The sequence below is a fragment of the Lepisosteus platostomus genome, chromosome 3, assembly GCF_059453375.1.
Source record: "Lepisosteus platostomus isolate fLepPlt1 chromosome 3, fLepPlt1.hap1, whole genome shotgun sequence".
NCBI lineage: Eukaryota > Metazoa > Chordata > Actinopteri > Semionotiformes > Lepisosteidae > Lepisosteus > Lepisosteus platostomus.
The window spans coordinates 51,992,720-52,013,586 of record NC_142613.1 but is presented as its reverse complement, the minus strand read 5'-3'; the positions used below and the strand labels follow the sequence as shown (position 1 = coordinate 52,013,586).

The 20,867-nt window shown below is 40.9% G+C and overlaps 1 protein-coding gene across 1 annotated transcript in view; it reads left to right on the top strand.

The window, feature by feature from the left end:
• Positions 1-20,867, top strand: part of LOC148675067 (leucine-rich repeat and fibronectin type-III domain-containing protein 2-like) — a 167,692-nt gene that overhangs the window by 31,933 nt on the left and 114,892 nt on the right. The window lies entirely within an intron of this gene.

The following is a 20,867-nucleotide window of genomic DNA, read 5'->3' as shown; positions in this document are numbered from 1 at the left end:
TCAGATAGCTGCAGTAAAAAATGTCCTGCTATACAAAAAACTGTCATCACTGTAAATGAGAATGTGCACTCAACTGATTTACCAGTGAAAATTAAATAATAAAATACGTGACTTCATACACAGACATCATGGTGGTGCAGTGGCCAACATTACTGATTCACAGTTCTCGAACCCTGGACGAATTCCCGTGTAAAGAAGTATCTCTTGTTCTCAGTTTTAAAGGCACGTCCACGTGCTTTCAACTTGTGTGTTGTGGTTTGTGTCTTACTGTACCTTTTGAAGAAATCTGCTGGGTTGACTTTAGACTTGACTTTGTATATACAGTATGTCTTTGTGTAGGACTCGGGAATGTGTCTGGTTGCTCCTGATACACTTTTAACTATAGTATCCATTGATTTTAAATCTACATTGCCTTTGAAAAGACAGTTGCAATAGTGTACCTCTTCGTGGATTACAAATTTGTGCACATTTTCAAAGAGGTTTCACAAAAACCTTAATGTTCAAACTGAACATTTTTATGGGTAAGAATGCAAGGAAGGTTTGTCACAAAAAGAGGCAAAGACAGGTTTATAATCAACAAAAACATAAAAATAAAAATATATAGTATTTTTCCTCATTGTTATAGAAGTAAAAAATAGCTCAGATGCAGACAATTTAATAAGTCACACAATTAGTTGTATGGCCCTTGTCTGTGTGTAATAATATTGGTTTTCATGATTCCAGAATAAATACTGTACACTTGTCTCTGTAAAAACCATGGCCAGGGAATGATTCAACCATAAAGACCAAGGAGCTTTCAAAACAGCTCAGCAATAAAGTACACAGATCAGGAATAGTGTATATAAACATTTCAAAGATAATTATTATCTCTTAGAGCCTGGCGAACTCAGTTTTTAAGAAGTGGAAGGCAGCCAGACACTGTCTGGATCAGCCTGTCTCTCCACACTGATCAGCTGGGCAAGGAGGAAACTGGTGAGAGATGCCACTGTGAGGCCAACATCAACTTACGAAGAGCTATAATAATTAAGAGTGTGGTAGTAGTAATAATAATAATAAAGTCATAAAGTATCGGACCTTAAGGTCCCTCAGTCAGGTTTTTGATCTTTTTCACCCATAAAAACATTTTGAGCAAAAATATATTCGTATCAATTTTAACTTACTAATATGAGACATCGTTGGTAGGGGGTGAATACCTTTGCAAGGCACTGAAAAAGGTTAAAAGTGAAACAACATTCTGGACCTGTTGATTTGCTCGAACCATGTGAAGCAACTTGTCACCCTTGATTACAATACTACTAGTATTACTTTTCATAATAATGATAAATCCTTGTCTGAAATTCATCCTGTTGGTTGGCACAAGGAGGTGCAAGGGACTGACTGGAGCAAATGTAATGTTAATATCTCACAGCATTATAATAAAACTGAAATGGCTGCTTATTTGCACCATGGAATCGAGCCTAGTGTGTGGAATTGAATCTCCCTGTGTGAGCCTGGGCTTCATCAGAGTGGGAAGACCTGGATCAGCTCTTCATAGTTTCTCTGCAAGCAGTATATCCTAAGGCTTTCCATAGCTCATTTAAAGCTTTGATTTGAAGCAAACACAACAAAATTTATAAAAGGCCGGGAATAAGAGTGTTTTCTTAAATGCAGGAGGCGAAAGCCTTGCAAACAATCAAGATGAGAATTTGCATTTTCAAAATGCCATTTACCCTGTGGCACCATACGGCTTTGCATTATTAGACACAGTTTTCAGCAATGAGGCAGTTGCTTGAAATGGAATGATATTTCACCAACCTAATGTTATCCAAAAAAGAGGCTTCCGCAATTCAAATGATAAGTATGTCATGGTGTATTTAGAGTAGGCAGAAATAGTCAAACCAACGTTGATGCTGACATTCTGAGCACTCCTAAAGTTTATATACGGGCGCTTTTTAATAAGTGAAAAGTTGTTTGATTCTACATCCTTACTTCAGATAGTAATAAGCAGGTAATTCTGTTAATTTGAGAGTGTTGCGTTCTTATTGCCACTTCTGAACCTGAATAATATGTTGACAAGAATGACAAGAAAGGCTCCTATTCTTTAATGAAATACATCTATGGCTGTAGCATGGAGTGTTCCTCACTGAGTATAGGCCAGCATCAGCATGGTTTGACCAGTCTAAATCAATCAACAAGACTTGTATTGTTGTAGTTATTTTCAATTGAGAGTGGGGGTTGTATGCTTAGGCAGAGCTGCCAACTTAGGGATTTAATGATATTTAAAGTGCAGATTAAACCTCCCAATGACACACATGCTTCAATCAGTCGCAGCTGATTAACAGGGTGCTCATAAATCCTGGAACCTGTTTCCAGCCTCACCGCAGAATGGGAAGGGATGATTCATTTCGTGTGCAGGGTGCGCGGCAGTGGAGCAGTGGAGCGGGTGTGTGCCGGCCGGGGGTGTCAGGTGTGTTTCCAAAAGAGTGTCTTCTCTAAAGGATCTTGTACTGTACTTCTACCCCCAGAGCACAGCAGAGGTGGGGGGATTAGCAGCAGAAAGCAAAGCTCCGAATTAGGTTAATTAGGGGAAAGACACCTGACTGCTCTCTCACGTGGTCGGAAGGGAGATATCCCAGATGCTGCACTCGGACCTGTTTTTCTTAGAGCGCTGTGCCCCTCATGTTACCAAGGAAAGAGAAACACATGCCTGTATGTTATGGGCACACTCCTGTAACACAAGAAGGCAAAGTGGTGAGAATATTCTTGGAGATGCAGATGCTTTACATTATATACAGGTACAGTATATGTATTTAAGTAATGCGCTACACATGCAGTATACTGTATATGTGCTACAGTATATGTTACATCAATTTAGTTACAACACTACAGCAGTACTTGTACTTAAAACTTACAAGTGTAATAATTAAGATGCATAGGACTAATGTTAACATTTTTTAAGGAAAGCTTCTTGAATATGAGCTTTGTAGAAGCTTATTGCATTTAGTTTGGGGAAATGCCCTAGTTTATAAAGCCTTTTGAAATATCTTCATATACTGTACAGTATGTATAGTGGGGAAATAAAAAAAGTACAGGATTTCTTCAGCACACATGTATCTTTTTTTATTGTCAAAGTTCTTCATAAGAGTCATGTGTTTACAGTGCAGAATTTCCAATTTAGTACATTATACTTTACATTCAACACAAAGCTTGGCTAAACAAATGTCTTTAGTGACCATGATCGAAACAGCACCTTTACTGTATACTGTAGCTAAATTGTGACAATAAGTGAGAATAAAACATTTTTAAACCCTATTTAAGGCCTGGTTAAAGGCTAGTAAGGAATTGTGGATTCAAAATGGATTCCCAATTTATGACTAAACAACCAAAATGGATTTAGAAGTTTTGTTCTAAAGACAAACTAGCACAGTTCAGATAAAGGAAAAAGATCAGAAGGACTATATTGGCCACAATCTAAATGAATCCATCCCTTGATGCACTGAAAAATTGATACATTGTTTCAAATGAAATGAATCAAGCCAAATCCATTTTTAAAAGGCCCACAGTGAATAGAGCTCAGTGCTGGAAATGCCTAATGGAATACTTTGTGTTCCACTTTGTCTTTTTGGGCCACTTTACTGTACAGCATGTGGGAGCAAGCTAGCATTAGTGTTTTTGTACAATTCTATCATATTTAACTCTCCATAGACTTTGCAGCTATTTGATTATAAATACTACATATTTTGGGTTGGCATGGTGACGCAGTGGTTGGCATTGCTGCCTTGTACCACTGGGGCCTTGGGTTCTTTTCTTGGCCTGGGATGCTGTCTGTGTGGAGTTTGCATGTTCTCCCCAGGTTAACATGCATTCCTCCAAGTGCTTCACTTTCGTCTCCAAATACGTACTGGTAGGTTAATTGGTTTCTGGGAAAATTGGCCCTGGTGTGAATGTGTGTACAGTATGTCTGTGTGCGTCCTGTGTTGGACTGGCATCTTGTCCAGGTGTATTCTGCTTTGAGCCTGTTGCTTTCTGGGATAGGCTCCGGCTCCCCTGTGACCATGAATTGGGTAAAGTGCTTGTAAAATGGATGAAGGGTATAAAGGAAAATACTACAAGTAAAAGAAGGGAGGCCACCAAGAGATATTCCATATGTTTTACCTAATAACAAGACAGTTAAAACCATTAATCTTTGTATCCAGGCTAAATACTGTATATAACTTTATGGACTGTAATATATAAGCATACAGTATGAAGTTTATGTATGAAAAATAAAGCAAACTGTGAATGTGTCCTTAAGCAGATGTTTTAAGAAAAGTGCCATTCAGCCCATCTGGCCCATTTCGTACTTTGTAACAAACGGATCCCAAGATCTCATCCGTCTGATTCTAGAAAGAAACCAAAGTATCGGCTTCAACAACAAGACAGGGTATTTTATTCCACACTCCCACAGCACTTTGTGTAAAGAAGTGTTCCTATTTTCAGTTTGAATTGCACTTCTCGGTGGTTTCTGGTTAGTGCTTCACTGTTTGTTCTACAGAAGGCTTTGGGTTTGCTTTGTCAGTGCCTTTGAGGGTTGTGAATATATGGATCAGGTCCTCATACTTAGATAAGATAAGGGAGTGACATTGCATTATATGAAGGAAAGTGTAGAAAGCAAGATTAATCAGTGGTCCGAGCATGTGGTACAGTAGAGTAGGAAGAATCAAATTTGCAGTAGGCATTTCTTTTGTGAGTACATTTCTAATAAAGAATAAAAGAATCTACTGGGTTGCATTGTGAGTGTGAGAAACATGATTAAAGCTAATGATTCTGAGTCCATCAATGCATGACAGGGTAAGATTGTCCCTAATTAGGACTGTGACAAAGATCACTGATGAGGAGATACCATCAGACCCATCTTACTTAAAAATAAAGGTAATAAAAGTGTCACAAGCATGAGGTCCTGAATAACCTGCTACCTGATCTTACCAGGAATGTTCTTCTTTTTGGATCATATGTTTCTCTACATCCCTTTGTGTTAAGAATGCCTTTGTTGTATCATTGGCTGCATTTCCTAATAGGTTGAATGGGGAGATGTGCCAGTGTGCACTGGCAGAGAAAGAGCAAGTAAGGGTTAATTCCACCCAGAAAAGACACAGCGTTTCAGCTGTTGAGCCTTCTTGAGCCACTCACAACTGAGGAAGACTGGACTGCCAAAATAATTCCATCTGGGTGGAATAAACCTTTACTTGTTACATTTCTAAATGTACTGTACCTACCACAAATTGTTCCAGAAGCCGCCTTTTCGCTGTATTATTAACTAACTTTACTGCAGGATTTGCAAAGCTGCCAAAGAAGATATGTGAGCAACCTGATCACTCACTCAATTTAACATAATGCAATTACATGGGTAAAGTCTTACATAACATTAACTCCAGGGTAAATCACAGCTGTTAAGGTGTCTTTACTGTATTATGATGCGCTATCAGCATTATCTTTGCAAATTGGTTTTCGACATTCTCAGAAAGAAATGCAAATGAAGCCTTTCCTTTTGTAGTTAATGGGTGGTTTTTACATCATTTTTATAATCACATTAAAGTTATTAAAAAGACATGGCTGTGGAAATAGGAATGTTGAGTCATAGTAAATATCAATACAAATATGGCAACTGCAGAAAAAAAGCTTCAGAATATGAATTAACCAAGACACATTACTCCGTACTTTGTGTGATCAGGCTCTGTTTCTTTCCATTCACTGTGTGAGGATACCGAATGCACACATACAGTATCACAGTGTTTTTTTTTCTTGTCACTCTTCACTGTGAGAAATGCTCCGTGATTAGACAAATATTCTCCCCCCAAATAGCAAATATCAAAGCCCAGAATTCCCAAACCATAAAAGCATAAACCTACTCTCTTAGCAATCAGCAGGTGGATAGAAATCAGGACAGCTCCCAATCCTACTGAGGGAGAAATCTCAATAGAGCTGCAGCCCAGAAAGTAGTTTCCTGTCACGATGTGAGGAATAGATAGTGAGTCTCTCAAATAATAATAATAATAATAATAATAATAATAATAATAATAAAATGTTCTAGATATTAGTAAATGTATTGCTAATTTGTAAGGTTATGGCAAAACTGCAATCGTCAGAAATTCGTGGATTTCTTTCAAATCAGCACTGAAACAAACCAGAGAACAAAAGTGAATATTATGTAGAATTTTTTCTAAAACTAAGAAAAGAACGAATTTCTTTACACAATGGGTGGTAGAAGCATCGAAGCTGCCATGTTTGTGAAGCAGATTCTCTGGTTTCTTCGAAGAAACAGCTGAATGAGCTCCTGAGATCTATTGACTAACGCCAAATGGACCAGACTGGTCGAATTGCCTCTTCTCGCTTTCCTTCCTGTAACCTTTCTGTCGTTGGAAAAAACAAATCCCGATATTTCAGTTTGTCAATACACTTAAACTAGTATGGCTGTAGTTTTGACAGCTAATTTAGACTTCCACCTCTTGCATTTCTGGGTGCATTGCTGCACTGATGCTGCTTCTATGCGCAGTATCGGTATCTGCTGCTGTGGATATCTGTTGGAATGTTGTAAAAACGCACCACATGGCAATGACATTCTGTAGAAAACCCCATATTATGCAGAGAATGAGCATCTGCTGGCTGTCGCTACAATACATTTTTAACTTAGCATGTTTTCAAGGATGCCCGGAAAAGAATAAACCCACTCTCTTAGCAATCAGCAGGTGGATAGAAATTGTTTTACAGTAAAAAAATAATCAGCCTCTGACTCAGTGGGACAGATGTCCTTTTCCCGTCAAAATGCCAGGAGCCAGTTTTCCAACTTATGTAGCTCAATAGATTACTTTCTTTCTCAGGCTGCCAGACTTTCCTCCTGATAGCCTGTAAAACAGCAAAATCCTCTTGAGCTGGGTGCTAAAAGGCTGACAGCTGGGTTTATTTGTCTAAATAAGAGTCCCCAGATTAGGCTGGCATCATGATTTCATCCAGACGTTGGTAGGGGGGAGCTGTAAAGACATAGGAGATGCAAGGACTTTGGCTTAAACCCATAACTCAGACATTAAATACCTGCGTGGGCCCGTGTACATCTGAAGATCAGCCAAGATATTACAAAGGAAAATTTAGATGGTAGATAAATGTGCAAGCAGTGATTGTGGCCTGTCTCTTATTTGCTTTCCTGCTTCTTACTTTTGCCATATCTGTGAATGTAGCGAGCTGGCCAGTTAGGGCAGGATCATAACAGACTAGATCACAGACACAGATTGTTTGCTGTTCTCTATAGGCCCACTGGACAGCTACAGTACATCATTGAAGCACGTAATACAAAAGCACAGCTGAGTTTGAGGCCACTATAATACTGGAGTTCAGGGTCCAAACACTGCTTTGCTCTTTAGAAAAGGTGAAAATAAACAGCTAACAAAAACATTGTGCCCTAACGGTACTGAAGATTCCCTTCCTCTCTTTCTCTGGCCAGATGACATGCAGAAGCTTCGTTGTCTTAAGCCCTAAGCGTGACCCTCACACAGAGCCGTAGCAACGGGTTCGAGCTCGTCCTCAGTCCGATGTGCTCACTACACCGCAGCCTGGTCCCCCAAGGAGATCTTGTCCCTGTGTGGAGACTGATTAAGCTGTTTTGAGTCCTGTAGTGCAGAGCAACATTAATTACCACTGCAGAAAGGCAAAACAATAGCTTTCTTGAACTTCCTAGAATTTGCTCCACTTTTTTGCTCACATGTAACTCTGAGCCTTGTTACAGGAGTGACGCTGCCCACCTCTGAAATCTTAACAGTGCAAAGCTCTATGGCAGCAGAGTACCTGTTGCAGGGCTCATACAGACACTCACACCAGGGCCAGTTTTCCCAGAATCCAGTTAACTTGTGTGACATCACGCGGGGGGGGGGGGGGAAGTTCAGAGCCCTGAATGAAGGGCGACGCGTTACTATAGGAGGGCTCTTTAAAAACACCTTGAGCATCCCCTGAAAAGAGAGAACCTCCACCGGCCGTCCCGGAGGAGAATGTAACCGAGCATAAGACCAGTTTTTTTTTCTTATTTACTTTTCTTTTTGCCTGTCCTGTCGTGTATCTATCAAGCCGACCTTTTTCAGATGTCGAGTTTTTATTTTGTTTTGGATTTCTGCTCCCTGCTCTTCCAGTCTGGACCCTGTCAAATAGAGTCAGTCCATTCTGGTTACCGCCCTGCTAAGCGCTAACTCTTTTTCCCAGGCTGGACCCAGTTAAATAGGGTCAGCCCAGCCTGGATGTCATGGCGCACAGTGGCGAATGTTTCTTTTTCCTTTTTGTTCTTCTTTTCCCCCTTCCTGTGTTATTTTCAGTTCGCGCTAACCTCATGCCGGTGCTTCCATCCCTCAGTGGGGCATCGGCTAAATACCTGTGCTCACCGCGGCTCCTCCCACTTCCAGATAGTTACACCTGCCACCATGACTTTGGAACACAGGGAGAACATACAAACTCCACACAGACAGCACCCCAGGTCTGGAATAGAACCCAGGGCCCCCCTGCTGCAAGGTAGCTTGCCAGTGTGCCACTCCCCGCAGCACAAACAAAAAAGCATTTCTGCTGTCCGTTCAAAACATATAAAACCATACAAGCTGCACATACTCAGCATCTGAAAGAAGCAGAATAATAACAACATTTAAAATGTTGAACAAAAATTAATGAAAAACCCAGTGGTGTGGGATGAGAGAGCAGGATGTCATTATTACAGGCTTACAGCAATATTGCACGAGTCAGCAGTTCTGATGCTTATTCTAGAGAAAAACAAACAAACAGCATGCAAATGACAAGCATGAGGTGCTGGCAACACTAGACTCTTCATCGCATTTGATATCAGAGGCTGATGAAGGTGACTGCAAACAACTCTGGGCTTGATTCTGCTTTCTATTTATATACCAGGAAAATAAACACATATGACAGGTTGATATTGGACTAATGTGTAATGTGTGTGTCCAATTGCACTTACTCAATTTCAAAAGCCTGCATTATGCATGCTTCTATATACGAGCTTCCTGTGCAATCTGTGTCATTGCTTAGGTTTGTCGGTACTTTGTCAGGTGCAGTGTGACTGAAAAGTGCTGAAGTCAGAGACAGGGAGGAGCTTCTCCAGCAGAGCTGTTGTAAGGGTGCGCAGCTGTCGCACGGGAAGGAAAAGGGAAGATGAGTGAGATATTGTGGGGAGTCATGTTTCACATCTCCTGAGGTGGACAGGAGCTTTCCACTTCCTTTAATAGATCCTGGTGTACTGCTTTTATCGATGTGTTCAGTTCAAAAAGCCACACACAGCTGACTTCTAGAGTTTGGCGCCATTTAAAATCCAATAGGACTGGCCATTAAGGGGGCAGCTCTTTAAGGTTAATAGTCTTCATGCTTCAGATTCACTCGTGCCCCAGCGATGAATCAAATGCATGCCATCTATTGTGTATGTGTATTGTTTGTGAGCTTCCTATCAACAGCAGAGTGTCGCGTTGTTATCTTACTGAAGTTGCACACACTGATATCTGATGTACTGCAAAGGAAGTGATTAATTAAGAGGAAGCGCATGAGGAAAAGATGGCGATGTCGCGTTGACATCCAGCATTGTGCATGCCTTGAATTACTACATATGTAGGTTCTGAGGTCATATACAACAGAATCTAAAAGAGTTCAAGCTCAGTAAAAGCCTCCATTGCAGAACAAGCCCGACACAGTCTGCTCAGGCCACATGGTGCAGACCAGAGCAGCATTTAGCCCCCCCAGCATGCCTCTGAGTGCTGACAAGAGCGGAGTATTGCCTGCCATGCGCATTGACTGGCAGGAGAACTGCTGATCGAGCCAGGCTGCTGAGTTGTAATGGGTAACAAGGTTGGGGCATTGGTCTTTATATTGAACCCCAGGAGTCAGTTCTCTCTCCCTTCTGCTCTCTGTCACACACACCCAAGCACACAGCTTCTTCTTGACATCCAAGAGCAAGCTTCCTCTGCCCCCGAGAACCAGTTCTGTTTGTACTTCCAGGAAGCTAATTAATAATAAAGGTTGAAAATGTAAGACAATTGTAATTAGTAGTGATATTGACTTGAAAGAAAGAATTTACAGCATATTCCTCTGAGACTGTGATACTCAGCTGGGGTCCTGGAAGACCCTGGATTTTCTTGGTTTTGTTTCAGTTGAGGGCACAATCACCAGTGCTGATTGGCGCTTGTAACTGATCTGCTTGCTGCTTGAGAAGTTTTTTCTGCTCTTCATTTCAAAAATACTTGTAGCTCTAATTGCTACCAAAGGTGTGCTTCTCTAACAGCAGCGCCCACATCTAAATACTTATGCAATCGACACATTTAAGTTTTTTTTATCTTTAGTTTTTGCTGACAATTACTGTAACTCTTCTTAGCCCTTGAAGCCTTCAGTCTGAGCGTTTTGGGGTTTGGATAAAATATTAAGTAGAAAAAATGTGCGTGCATCATTTTGGAATTTACCTGTACTAAATTGGACATCATAGGAAGGGTCTGAATACTTTTGAAATGGACTGTGTATGTAGTGTGTGAAGGGGGAATCACTTTATTGATTTAAAATAACCTTTCCAGTGACAGTTTTCATGTGATATTGATATTGGCCTCTTTTCTGTTACTTCATTGTGAATATCAGCACGGCTCAGATGACCTACGCTCGTCAGAAGCTTGTTTTTGGTGACAGCTGTGAGAGCAATGATGGAGTCTGGTTTCATGAACCTGTGCCCTCATTTCAGCCCAAGCTGTACTTTACAAGATTGTTTTTACATCTGCTACCACCCTAAAGGTATATCAGTCATAAAATGAGACCTATTAAAACACAGCACAAAAGGTTACAAATGAGGCTCTTTGCTAGGTAATTGATCAGAGAATTTCATCCAGCTGTTTCTTGAATGAAACCAGGGTATCAGCTTCAGCAACATAGCTGGACAGCTTGTTCCACACTCCTACAACTCTTTGTGTAAAGATGTGTCTCCTGTGCTGATTGGAGAATCTAATCTAGCTGTTTCTTGAAAGAAGCTAAGAAACAGCTAGATGATTGGCTTCAACAAAAATTTTTGGGTAGTTGTTCCATACTCCTACAACTCTCTGGGTTAAGCAGTGCCTCCTGTCTTGATTGGAGGATTTCATCCAGCCATTTCTTAAAAGAAGCCAGGGTATCATCTTCAAAAGCATGGCTGGGAAGCTAGTTCTAGATCTGAACATTACTAGTGCCGAAAGGTATGCAGGGATCGTATCAAATGAGAAAAATCCTTGCTTTGAATTAAAAACTTTATTTTTTCAAACCTGATTTTGAAGCTTGGGGTTTTGACCTTCATAATGGAGAATTCTGTTTGTTATCAGAGAATAGCCCAAGATGTTCCACTAACAATAGTAACACACAGGACTTGTAGTTCATTATTGCACTTGACAGTAAAGGCAGCCTGGGACAGTTTCTGTGTGCCTTTGACATGGGTTTTTACACTCTACAGATCTTGGCTCAAGTCCACTAACTGGGTTGGTCAGATTTCTGCTGATTGCATTGTTGATTGCTGTTCTGTCCTGCACACCTCAAGGAAGTAGCACCTAATTCTGTCCTGTTTCAATAGTTAGTCCACTGCCTTTCAGGTGCAATTGTACCCATGAAGGTCCTGCTGTAGATTTTGATCTTATCTTTCCAGCAACACCCCTCTGTTTTCACAGAAGACCTTGCTGAATTAAAAATGCCTTTGCCTAGTATACAATGCTTGTAAACTACAAGTATAATATTCATGTGCATTTGTTAAATTTGTAAGTGGTGTCATTTTCATTGAAAAATGTTGTCATTAAAACATAATTTAGCTTTTGCATTGATTGCATTATGTGTTTTTGGCACAACTAATAAGGGTTTGGTTGGATGATTACAGAACTCTGTATGGTAGTTATAAAACAAAACTGCTGTGTGTATTGCCAAAATAGCACTGTAAAACAACATTTTTAAAGTTTTGATATTTTACCCAGCATACTAATGGTCATAAATCCACTCAAGAATGAAGCTGAAATCTGGCCATTAGCATGTCGTGCTTCAGCTTTGATGAGCCTGATGATTTCAGAGGAAAAGATGAGAGAAGGGCTCTGTAATCAGTGCTGGAGTGTCTTCCTCAAAGCGCATTAGACACCAGTCACCATATGAGCCTGGAGGATGATCCTGTTAGAGCTAAGAGGAGGCTTGGTCAGAGCTTGCCCAGAGATTTCACAAGGCTACTCTGAGCTGTAAGAAGTGCCGTTTGCTGCTACAGTAAGTGCCTCTCTGCTCCCCGTGCTGGAGATTATCTCCTGCCCAGTATGGTGCTGGCTGCTGTCCTGCTCATCTTAGCCGTGACAGAGGCTGTCCTGGCTTATAAACTGGCGCAGTGAGGTTCTGCCATCTCAGCCAGTCCAGGAGTTTCCGGGCACAAGCCTGCCGACGAAAGGGTCTGCTCTCTTCTCTCTTCCATTGCGGATAATGAGATCGGTCTTGAATACAGCCCCCCCCGCTTCATTTAACGACAGTCCTGCCTGTTTTACATTGTGTGTTTTTGCCCACTTCAGTGGGGAAATGTTCGCCTTCTCTGAAGTGCGCCAGCGCCTGGGCGATCGAGTGGATGGATCCTGGGGTGAGCTTCCAGCTCTGTAAAAACACAGCAGTTATACAATTATGACTAAGTACTCTGTCATAATCCTGAAGGATATAATGAAGTGTAAAATGTACATTTTTGGCAGAGCTATTTTTACAAAGGCAATCTCTTTCCTATATAACATATAATATGATCACATCACTTTTACTAATTGCTTATCCAATTCGGGGCTGTGGGGGAGCCAGTGCCTATGCTAAAAACACTAGGCACAAGACAGGATACACCCTGGGCTAAACACCAGTCCATTGCAGGGCAGACAGAAAACGTACTCAAACCAGGGCCAGTTAATCCACCACTAGGTCTCTTTAAGGGAGGGGAAACCAGGGAGAGCAGACAAACTGCACCCAGATAGCACCCCAGGTCAGGATCTGAACCCATGCCCCAGCACTGTCAGGCAGCAATGCTAACCACTGTGACACTATAAACACATGTCATGAAGTATTGTAGATATACAGTATAGCACTCTCTCTGCCTCTGTAGTCTTGAATTGGTTTTCATATGACGTCAAACAACCGTCACCCAAAATTCTTGAGAAATGCTGGGACATCATGACTTACTGTATTAATGCGCCTCAGGAGCGCCTGATCTTGCTGGGGAGCAGTTAGCCAATATCCACACTACGCCCGTAGGGGGCGCTGGAGAACACGTGGAGCTTTTAAAAGGACAGCGAAGCGCAGTGCTCCCGCTTTCTTGGTGCCGTTTGAACTCTAGGAGAATGACTGTCTTCCCTAACACGCCCCGTCGGCTGGAGAAAAAAAACAAACGAGCCTTGTGAGGTTTTCTAAAAAGGAAAACAGCGTTCTCTTAGAAAAATAATAAGGGAAATACTAGGGGCTGCTTTGCTTGGTTCCCGATTTGCATGTTTCATTTTCATGCAAGAAGAAAACTCTCCTGCAGCGATAACTATGCAAAAAAGTGACCCAGGAGACTCGGTAAAACGCTGCTGGGTGTATATTTCTGAATACTTGCATGATGGGCAGCACATTCCTTCCGTGGAAACTGCAATGACGCGCTTTGTTTCACTGTTTGAGAAATGACTGTGATGCCTTAATTCACAGGCGGTGAGAGCTGTCAGCAAGGAAACGCGGGGCGCTGCATTTTTAACGCGTAAAGTAGGCGAGCGCAGAAAGGCAGCAGAGCTCCGTACTGTCTTCTCTCTTAGCGATGCTCAGTGATGTTTTTATTTCATGAAGTCGGAATGTGCATTTAATTTGCCAGAGCCCAGCGGTGTAGGTTCATTTTAATTTGCCTTACACGCAATGCAATGCAGTGTGTAATAGAGGACACTGAAAACTCTCCGTGTCTTGGTGCGGAATTTAGATTTCCTGTATTGCATATCCATTTTAGAATGGAAAATTAGTACTTCAGATGTATTATGTGCGACCTTTTTGGGGGGCGTCGTACGCATAATTATGGACATCGAATATTCACAGTTACTTCACTGAGAGTCCGAAGTATCACATGTTTCAAATGAAAGTAAATTGTTTTTTCAGTTACAAAATATTAAACTATTATGAATCTATTTTTAAAATTATTCAATTTTAAATGTTTTATGCCTGGAATATAACAGATGTACAGTACCTTATTGTTTTCATAGACTGTATTTAGCTTCTTGAGGTAGTAATGTTTTGGATTCTTTTGTGAGAGAGCTCTTACTCTCTGTAATAGTTTTGGCAGGAAAACCTGACAGTCTGAACAACCCGTATACATGTTTATTATCGTATTAACAATAAAAGGGATCATCCATCCTCCATCCATTTTCTAACCAATACAGGGTAGAGTATTTGTGAATGTTACACATAAATCCAGATGGTGTGTCTCCATGCCATTCTTGTCTGGGTTTCTGTTAAAATGACCACAGGGGTCAACCTGCAGTATCCTAGAGTTTACAGTTTATTATTATTAATATCACTGAGCAGAATATTCCTCATAGGGTGAGATTTTAAAAATCTTTGCACTATAGAGTGAAAGGCATGTGTCAAAGTGGAACAATCATGCCCTGAACACCCAAAGCTTGTCAGAACAGATTTTAACACAAGGATCAAAATCCTTAGTACAAACAAAAAGAACATAGAACTTGTTACTAATATCCGTGTCAGATTCCACCCAAAGGCAGTGGCCTATACTTTTTTTCCCCCTCCTCAGTCTTTTCTGCTTTCCACTCAAATGAAAGGCAAACATCAGTTTTCTAAACAAGCACTTTTTGTGAATGTGCATTTAAAATGCAGAACACTAGGTGTGACTTTACGCAAATGGTGGTGAGGGTTTGGGACAGTGATGCTGTTGAAGCAGATACTCTGGTTTCTTTCCAAACAGCAGGATGAGATCCTGGTATCAGTCAGCTAGTAACTAATGTACCAAACGGGCTTGATGGATTGAATGGCTTCTCTTACTTGTAACCATAAAGGACAGAAAGAGGAGTCAGTAAGCACCTAGGGCAGTGCATTCAGGGTGGATACAAAGGGTTTTTCATGACCATTCCACTGTTTAGTTGAAAGCCTTCATTTGATTAGTTCAGAAATAAGAATTTAAAAAGGTATACAGTAGTGTAAATGTGATCTTTATACTACATTGGAGAACATCTAACATAACTTTCCTTAATCTAAATCCTACACTTTTAATTAGCCTTGAATTAACGCTAAAACAAGAATACAATAAATGACAATACACTTGTCAGCCTCTTTTATTGACTCTCTACATTCTCTGGAAAAGAAATGTGTGTCAGCATGATGAGCACCTGAGTCCTTCAGAAGCAGCTTCTTCTAGCTCACTGTAGTTCACCGTCTTCCCACTGTATTTGGATCATATGGCTCTACAACCTGCATGTACTACTGTACACTTGTGTACCACTAAGATTGTACACAACAATGTAAGAGAAAACAGAAAATGTTAGAACATTCTACAAGAGTTTTAGCAGCTACATGTTTCTCTGTTGTGAGCCATAAAGGAATTGTGCAACTATGAAAGACTAGGACAGAGTAGATAAGAGCAATTAAAAAGCAAGGAATGTAAGTGTTCTTCATGTAAATGTGACATTTATAAGAAAATGAAAAGCTCACTGTCCAGGGCTTGAGAAAAACAGGAGGTCTTTGATGTCTACCAACATGGCTCTTCACTTGGAATTAGGCCGAGAGTTTGATTCCCCTGCATACATTACACAACAGTCTCTCTTATTATTATTGATTCTTTGATTAGGGTTTGCAATCCAGACAAGTCCTAACATTTAACTGATTTGAATTGCCTTCAAAAACTAAACAAAAGAAAATTCAGCCTGCAGAGCGACTGACTCTGGAGACCAAGGGCTAGCAGGAGACGGCAGAAAACTCCAAAACCAAATGAAAATCATCGATGGCTTTCTACACGAACAAAGAAAAAGACTCCTGCACAGTGCTCTCTCCTTATATGCTCAAGCAACACCTGGTTCCCTGCCTTCACAAGCAGACAAAGTGCTTTTACAGGGATGGAGCACAGCAGGAGATCTTCCAGATGTCCTGTGCATTGAGCCATATCTTCTACATTTCTTGCACTGCAATAAAACCTAGTGTGTTTTGTATTAGAACACATCAATGGCAAACTGTCCACACCCTTAATAAAAGCTCCGATAAACTGTCTGTCTTCAGCCCATACACAGCATGCCGTGTTAAGGAAGATGCAATAAAACGTCTGGGAGTCACGAATGTAATGAGTAAAAAGTTTAGGAAATAAGCGGATTTCTGAAGTCTAAATGGAATAATGTAAGATAATCATACCCTGAACTGGACCCCTAAACCGAACACTAGTGGCAGGGGACTGTAATAATTTTTGCTGTAAGTATTTGCTTCAATTTAAACTCCTTCAAAAACAGTACATAACGTGGTTTAATAACTTGCATCATCCTTTACAACCATATACTATGTGCTAATGACATTACAGTCTCATAATTACTCATAAAGTTTCACAAGACGTAGTTGTCATTTGAAATCTACGAGCAGGACACCGAGAAGTGTCCTGCTATAGAGAAGTCAGGTGGAAATGGTGGAAGTAGCCATGAAGGGCTGGAGAGCTGACCAGGCCCTTCTGCACTGTGTTTTGAGACCAAGCCAAGTTGGTGGAGATCTGCAGGTTGAGGACAGTTTCCACTGCTGTGCTCTTGATACTGATTGGGGTGTGACTCCCTCTGGGTTTCCTGAGGTCCACAATGAGTTATTTTGTCTTTTTGACATTCAGGGCCAGATTGTGGTCAAGACACCATCTTGTAAGATGCTCCACCTCACTCCTGTATGCAGACTCATCGTTGTTGTTGATCAGCCCAATAATAGTGGTGTCAAGGAGTACAGCCTAGGACTGAGACAGCAGCCTGGAGGAGCTCCAGTGTTTAGGATCACCATGTAGGAGTCTGGCCCTGGTGTGACTGTGTGCGTGTCTGTGTTTGTGTCTGTGTGTGCCCTGTGATGGTCTGGTGTCCTGGTGTATCCTGCCTTCCGCCCCTTGAATTATAGGCTTTGGCTCCCCACAGCCCTGGAGTGGATGGAAAATGGATAGATAGTATGAAATTAGCAACAGGAATCAAAATAAATAAACAATGCAGGGAGTAGTAAAGATACACTTCACCAAACTCTGAGATTCATACAAAACTCGCTTTGGTGCTCTTTTGTGTGAAATAGAGCCTTGACCAGACAAGACTCCCATGAGTCTCCAGGCATGCTTAACCCAGTCTAGAGCGTTTTGTATCAGCAGCACATCACTCTGTCAGGAGAGGAGCTAACCAGCTCGTGTTACTCTTTATAATCCCACAGAGCACATTCTACTTCAGTACCATACCATTTCCTAAATGGAGCTACATCTTCCTCCCCCGAGCACTTTAAGAATCTAATTGCAGTGAAGGCGCACTTACTCACAAGACCTCATTTCAGCTCCGTGCTGTGCTCCAGTTTGAGTGGCAACGTGCAGTATTCCATCCCTCAGCGTTTCAGCGGAGGGTGGACATTTAAAACAGAGGAACAATCTCACTTTCTTTCTCTCGAATCTCAAACGGGTTCTGCTTTAAATACGCCTGCAGGAGGCTTTCATTGCCTATGTGACGAGTGACGCTCCATCTGACCCAGAGTGGAGTGGATTGTGGTCGCACGCTGGCTCGATTCCGCACAGCTTCCTAGAGAGCAGCGAACTCTGCTACACAACACAGCCAGCAGCACAGTTCTAGATTTCTGCATAGTCCTGGGTTCTAGGGGGCGATGACACTACAGCAGTGAGCCCTGCTACACCTGCATGTTCACTAAGTGAAGTTAGCTGGCTAACAACAAAAACAGCTGTTAAATCAAATGAACTTAAGAAGTGCTGACATAACAATTCAGATCATTGAAAGAACATTTTTTAAAATAATGGATTAAATATTTTTGCTATTAAGCATATTGATTTAAATTAATTTCAGGCATGACCAAATAATGCATTATAACAAGACCGCATATTCAATCAACTTTTTTTTTTCCTCAAAGTTTGGTTGTCTGGGATTAACTGCCTTGCTGCATTTCTGCAGCCTAACCAGTCAGTTTATCTATTAATCCAATTATTTCACAATTAGATATAATGGACAGTATATAGGACTTTTTGTGAGGTCGTTTACAGCTAATTATTCAAAACACTGTGTCACAGTTATTGATTTCTTTGAATTAACTAATTTTCTGAGTTAATTAAATAAGTAAACCAACTATGTAACTGCAACAGGAAATCAGAGATACTATACCAGGCCCTGCAGGTGTCAAGGTCCTGACAACGAGATCTAGTGTTGGAAAAATCATCAGCAATCATTCCAAATTAAAAAACGTTTATTTTATTAAGTGCTACATACAAGATAACCTGGAGATCTGTTTATACAGCAGGACATTTAGTGAGTAATTTGGGTAAAGCGCCTTGCTCAACAGCAGCAATCCTCACACACTGGGCTGTAGAACCCTTACCACTCCTCCCCAGGGAGGCTGTATTGGCATAGCCAGGCTACAAGCATCACCAGCTCAATCCTCTATTATATCAGAGATGAAAAACCCTGATAGTCCAGAAGGGTCTGCAGGTCACTGTTAAATCACCAGTTTCAAAGATCTGGAACATTATATTGTGATCCATTAAACAGGTGATTGTTTTAACTGTAAGTTTTAAGGTGATGTACTGTAAGTTAGGACTAAAAACGAAGTACTCTTCAGCCCTCAAGGTCCAAAGTTCTCTTATTTGGATAAATGGCTTGCTTGATTTATCAATAGCTAACAGGGCTGGGTAATCTTTAAAAACAAGTGTCCTATAAGAATAACTGGACAGGGGCTCCAGGAACAGGGGTCCAGACCCATGTGTTGTATAAATATACAGTACTATATTGTGGCATACATAAATTGGAATTTTCATAATAAAAATAATATATTTAACTTCAATATATAATTTCCAGCCAGCTTATTCTTTCCAGTCCCTCATACTGAAATGAGCTCAGCAGCGAAACATCAAATTAAATAACCATGCATTATTTAGTAGGCATTTTAATTGCTAATTTATATGTTAATAAATGTAGCTCACTCATGACTTAGAACAGAGGTTTTCAACCCTCTTATTAACCTCTCTTTTTGAAATTCTGTGAAGTAGCCTGTTAGAGGTGTCTAACAAAGGCGAGGCAAGGTTGAAATCTGTGATCCCACTATTAATTAAGCAGATAAAAGCTTTCTTGCTTCATTACCTTACTATTTAAACAGTTAAAGAAAAAAAGAATAATAATTGCTTGCATATGTAACATATTCTATTCACCTCAAAAGATGCCGTTCCAACCTGGAGACACACAGCACCATTCTGATCCAGCAGCCCCACCTGGAGACACACAGCACCATTCTGATCCAGCAGCCCCACCTGGAGACACACAGCACCATTCTGTACTAGCAGCCCCACCTGGAGACACACAGCACCATTCTGTACTAGCAGATGAGAGGAAAGATAGAGAAACTGCTTTACAATTGAATTAATGGGGTATCTTAAGATAGCCAAGCTGTATAGCCAAGGGATTGTAAATGACCAAGTAATAAAGACCTCATTTTAAAGTCTCACTCCTGCAACGGAGTTCCCCCAGTCACAATATTGGAGAATTGGTTCGGAAAGTGTGGTCTATAGGAAAGAGCACCACCTACTGGTCGACCAGCAACATTTACAGCAGCAACTTGTTTTTCTTTAAAGATGCCCCAGCAATTGTGTGTTCTGGAAAATGCGATAGGTATCCTAGATTCTAAATTCATCAGATTTTGTTGAAGATAATTTATTTATTGATTCTGTTGTATTGGAATGGCAACATTGTGTAAAAAAAGGAGGTAATTAGAGTGTCCCCTCTAATATAACTGCATCACTATTTTGGATTTCACTTGTAGAAGTGAAAGCTACATGTTGGTGACACAAGATGCCAAAAGCAGTAAGACGAGGTTTATACTGGGGTCTCATTCTCATCACTGAAGACCAAAGCTCATGTCCCAGTAACACTTTCCCGGCACTCAGCACTGTTCAACCAGCATATCTGGACACTCAATGAGAACTTTATTTCCAAACACCAGCAGCAACACAATTAAAATCCAGAGGTGAACTCTTGCTATATACTGTAGCTCTAATTAAAATATAAAATATGAAATATAAAATGTATACAGCAGCTGTACTTTTGTCTCTAATCAATTCACATTTAGTTTGAGTCATGATCTTTTTTCACATTCTTCCCAGTTTTGTAGTGTTTGTGGTATTTAAAGAATGCACTCCAGCTCAAGCAACAGAAATCCATTAACAAGTTCATTAAAATTTAATGGATTAATAAAAGGTAGGCTTAATTGTAACAGTGGGCATGGTGGGTCAGCTAGATGGAGCCAAAATAACGTATTAATCAGAAAGCTGCTGCAAAGCACCGGCTCTCCGCTCTTGGTCAGGATGTCATTGCGTTAGCTGGGTGTCCACTTGAGACCTGTAAACAAGACAAAATATGAATGCACAACTTCAATTAAATCATTTCACAGCACTTAAAGAAAACATTGTTATTTCAGCTGTTTATTTCAATGTCCAGCTCGATGAGATCCAATCAGGACAGGAGGCGCTTCTTTACACAAAGGGTGGTGGGAGTATGCCATGTTGCTGATCTGATACCTCGGCTTCTTTCAAGAGCCACCTGGCTGTGATCCTTGTATCAATCAGCTACGAACTACTGAACAGACTGGACGGGCCAGAAGATCTCCTTTCTTTTGTAGCCGTTCTCCTGGTCTGACAGCGGCCCAAA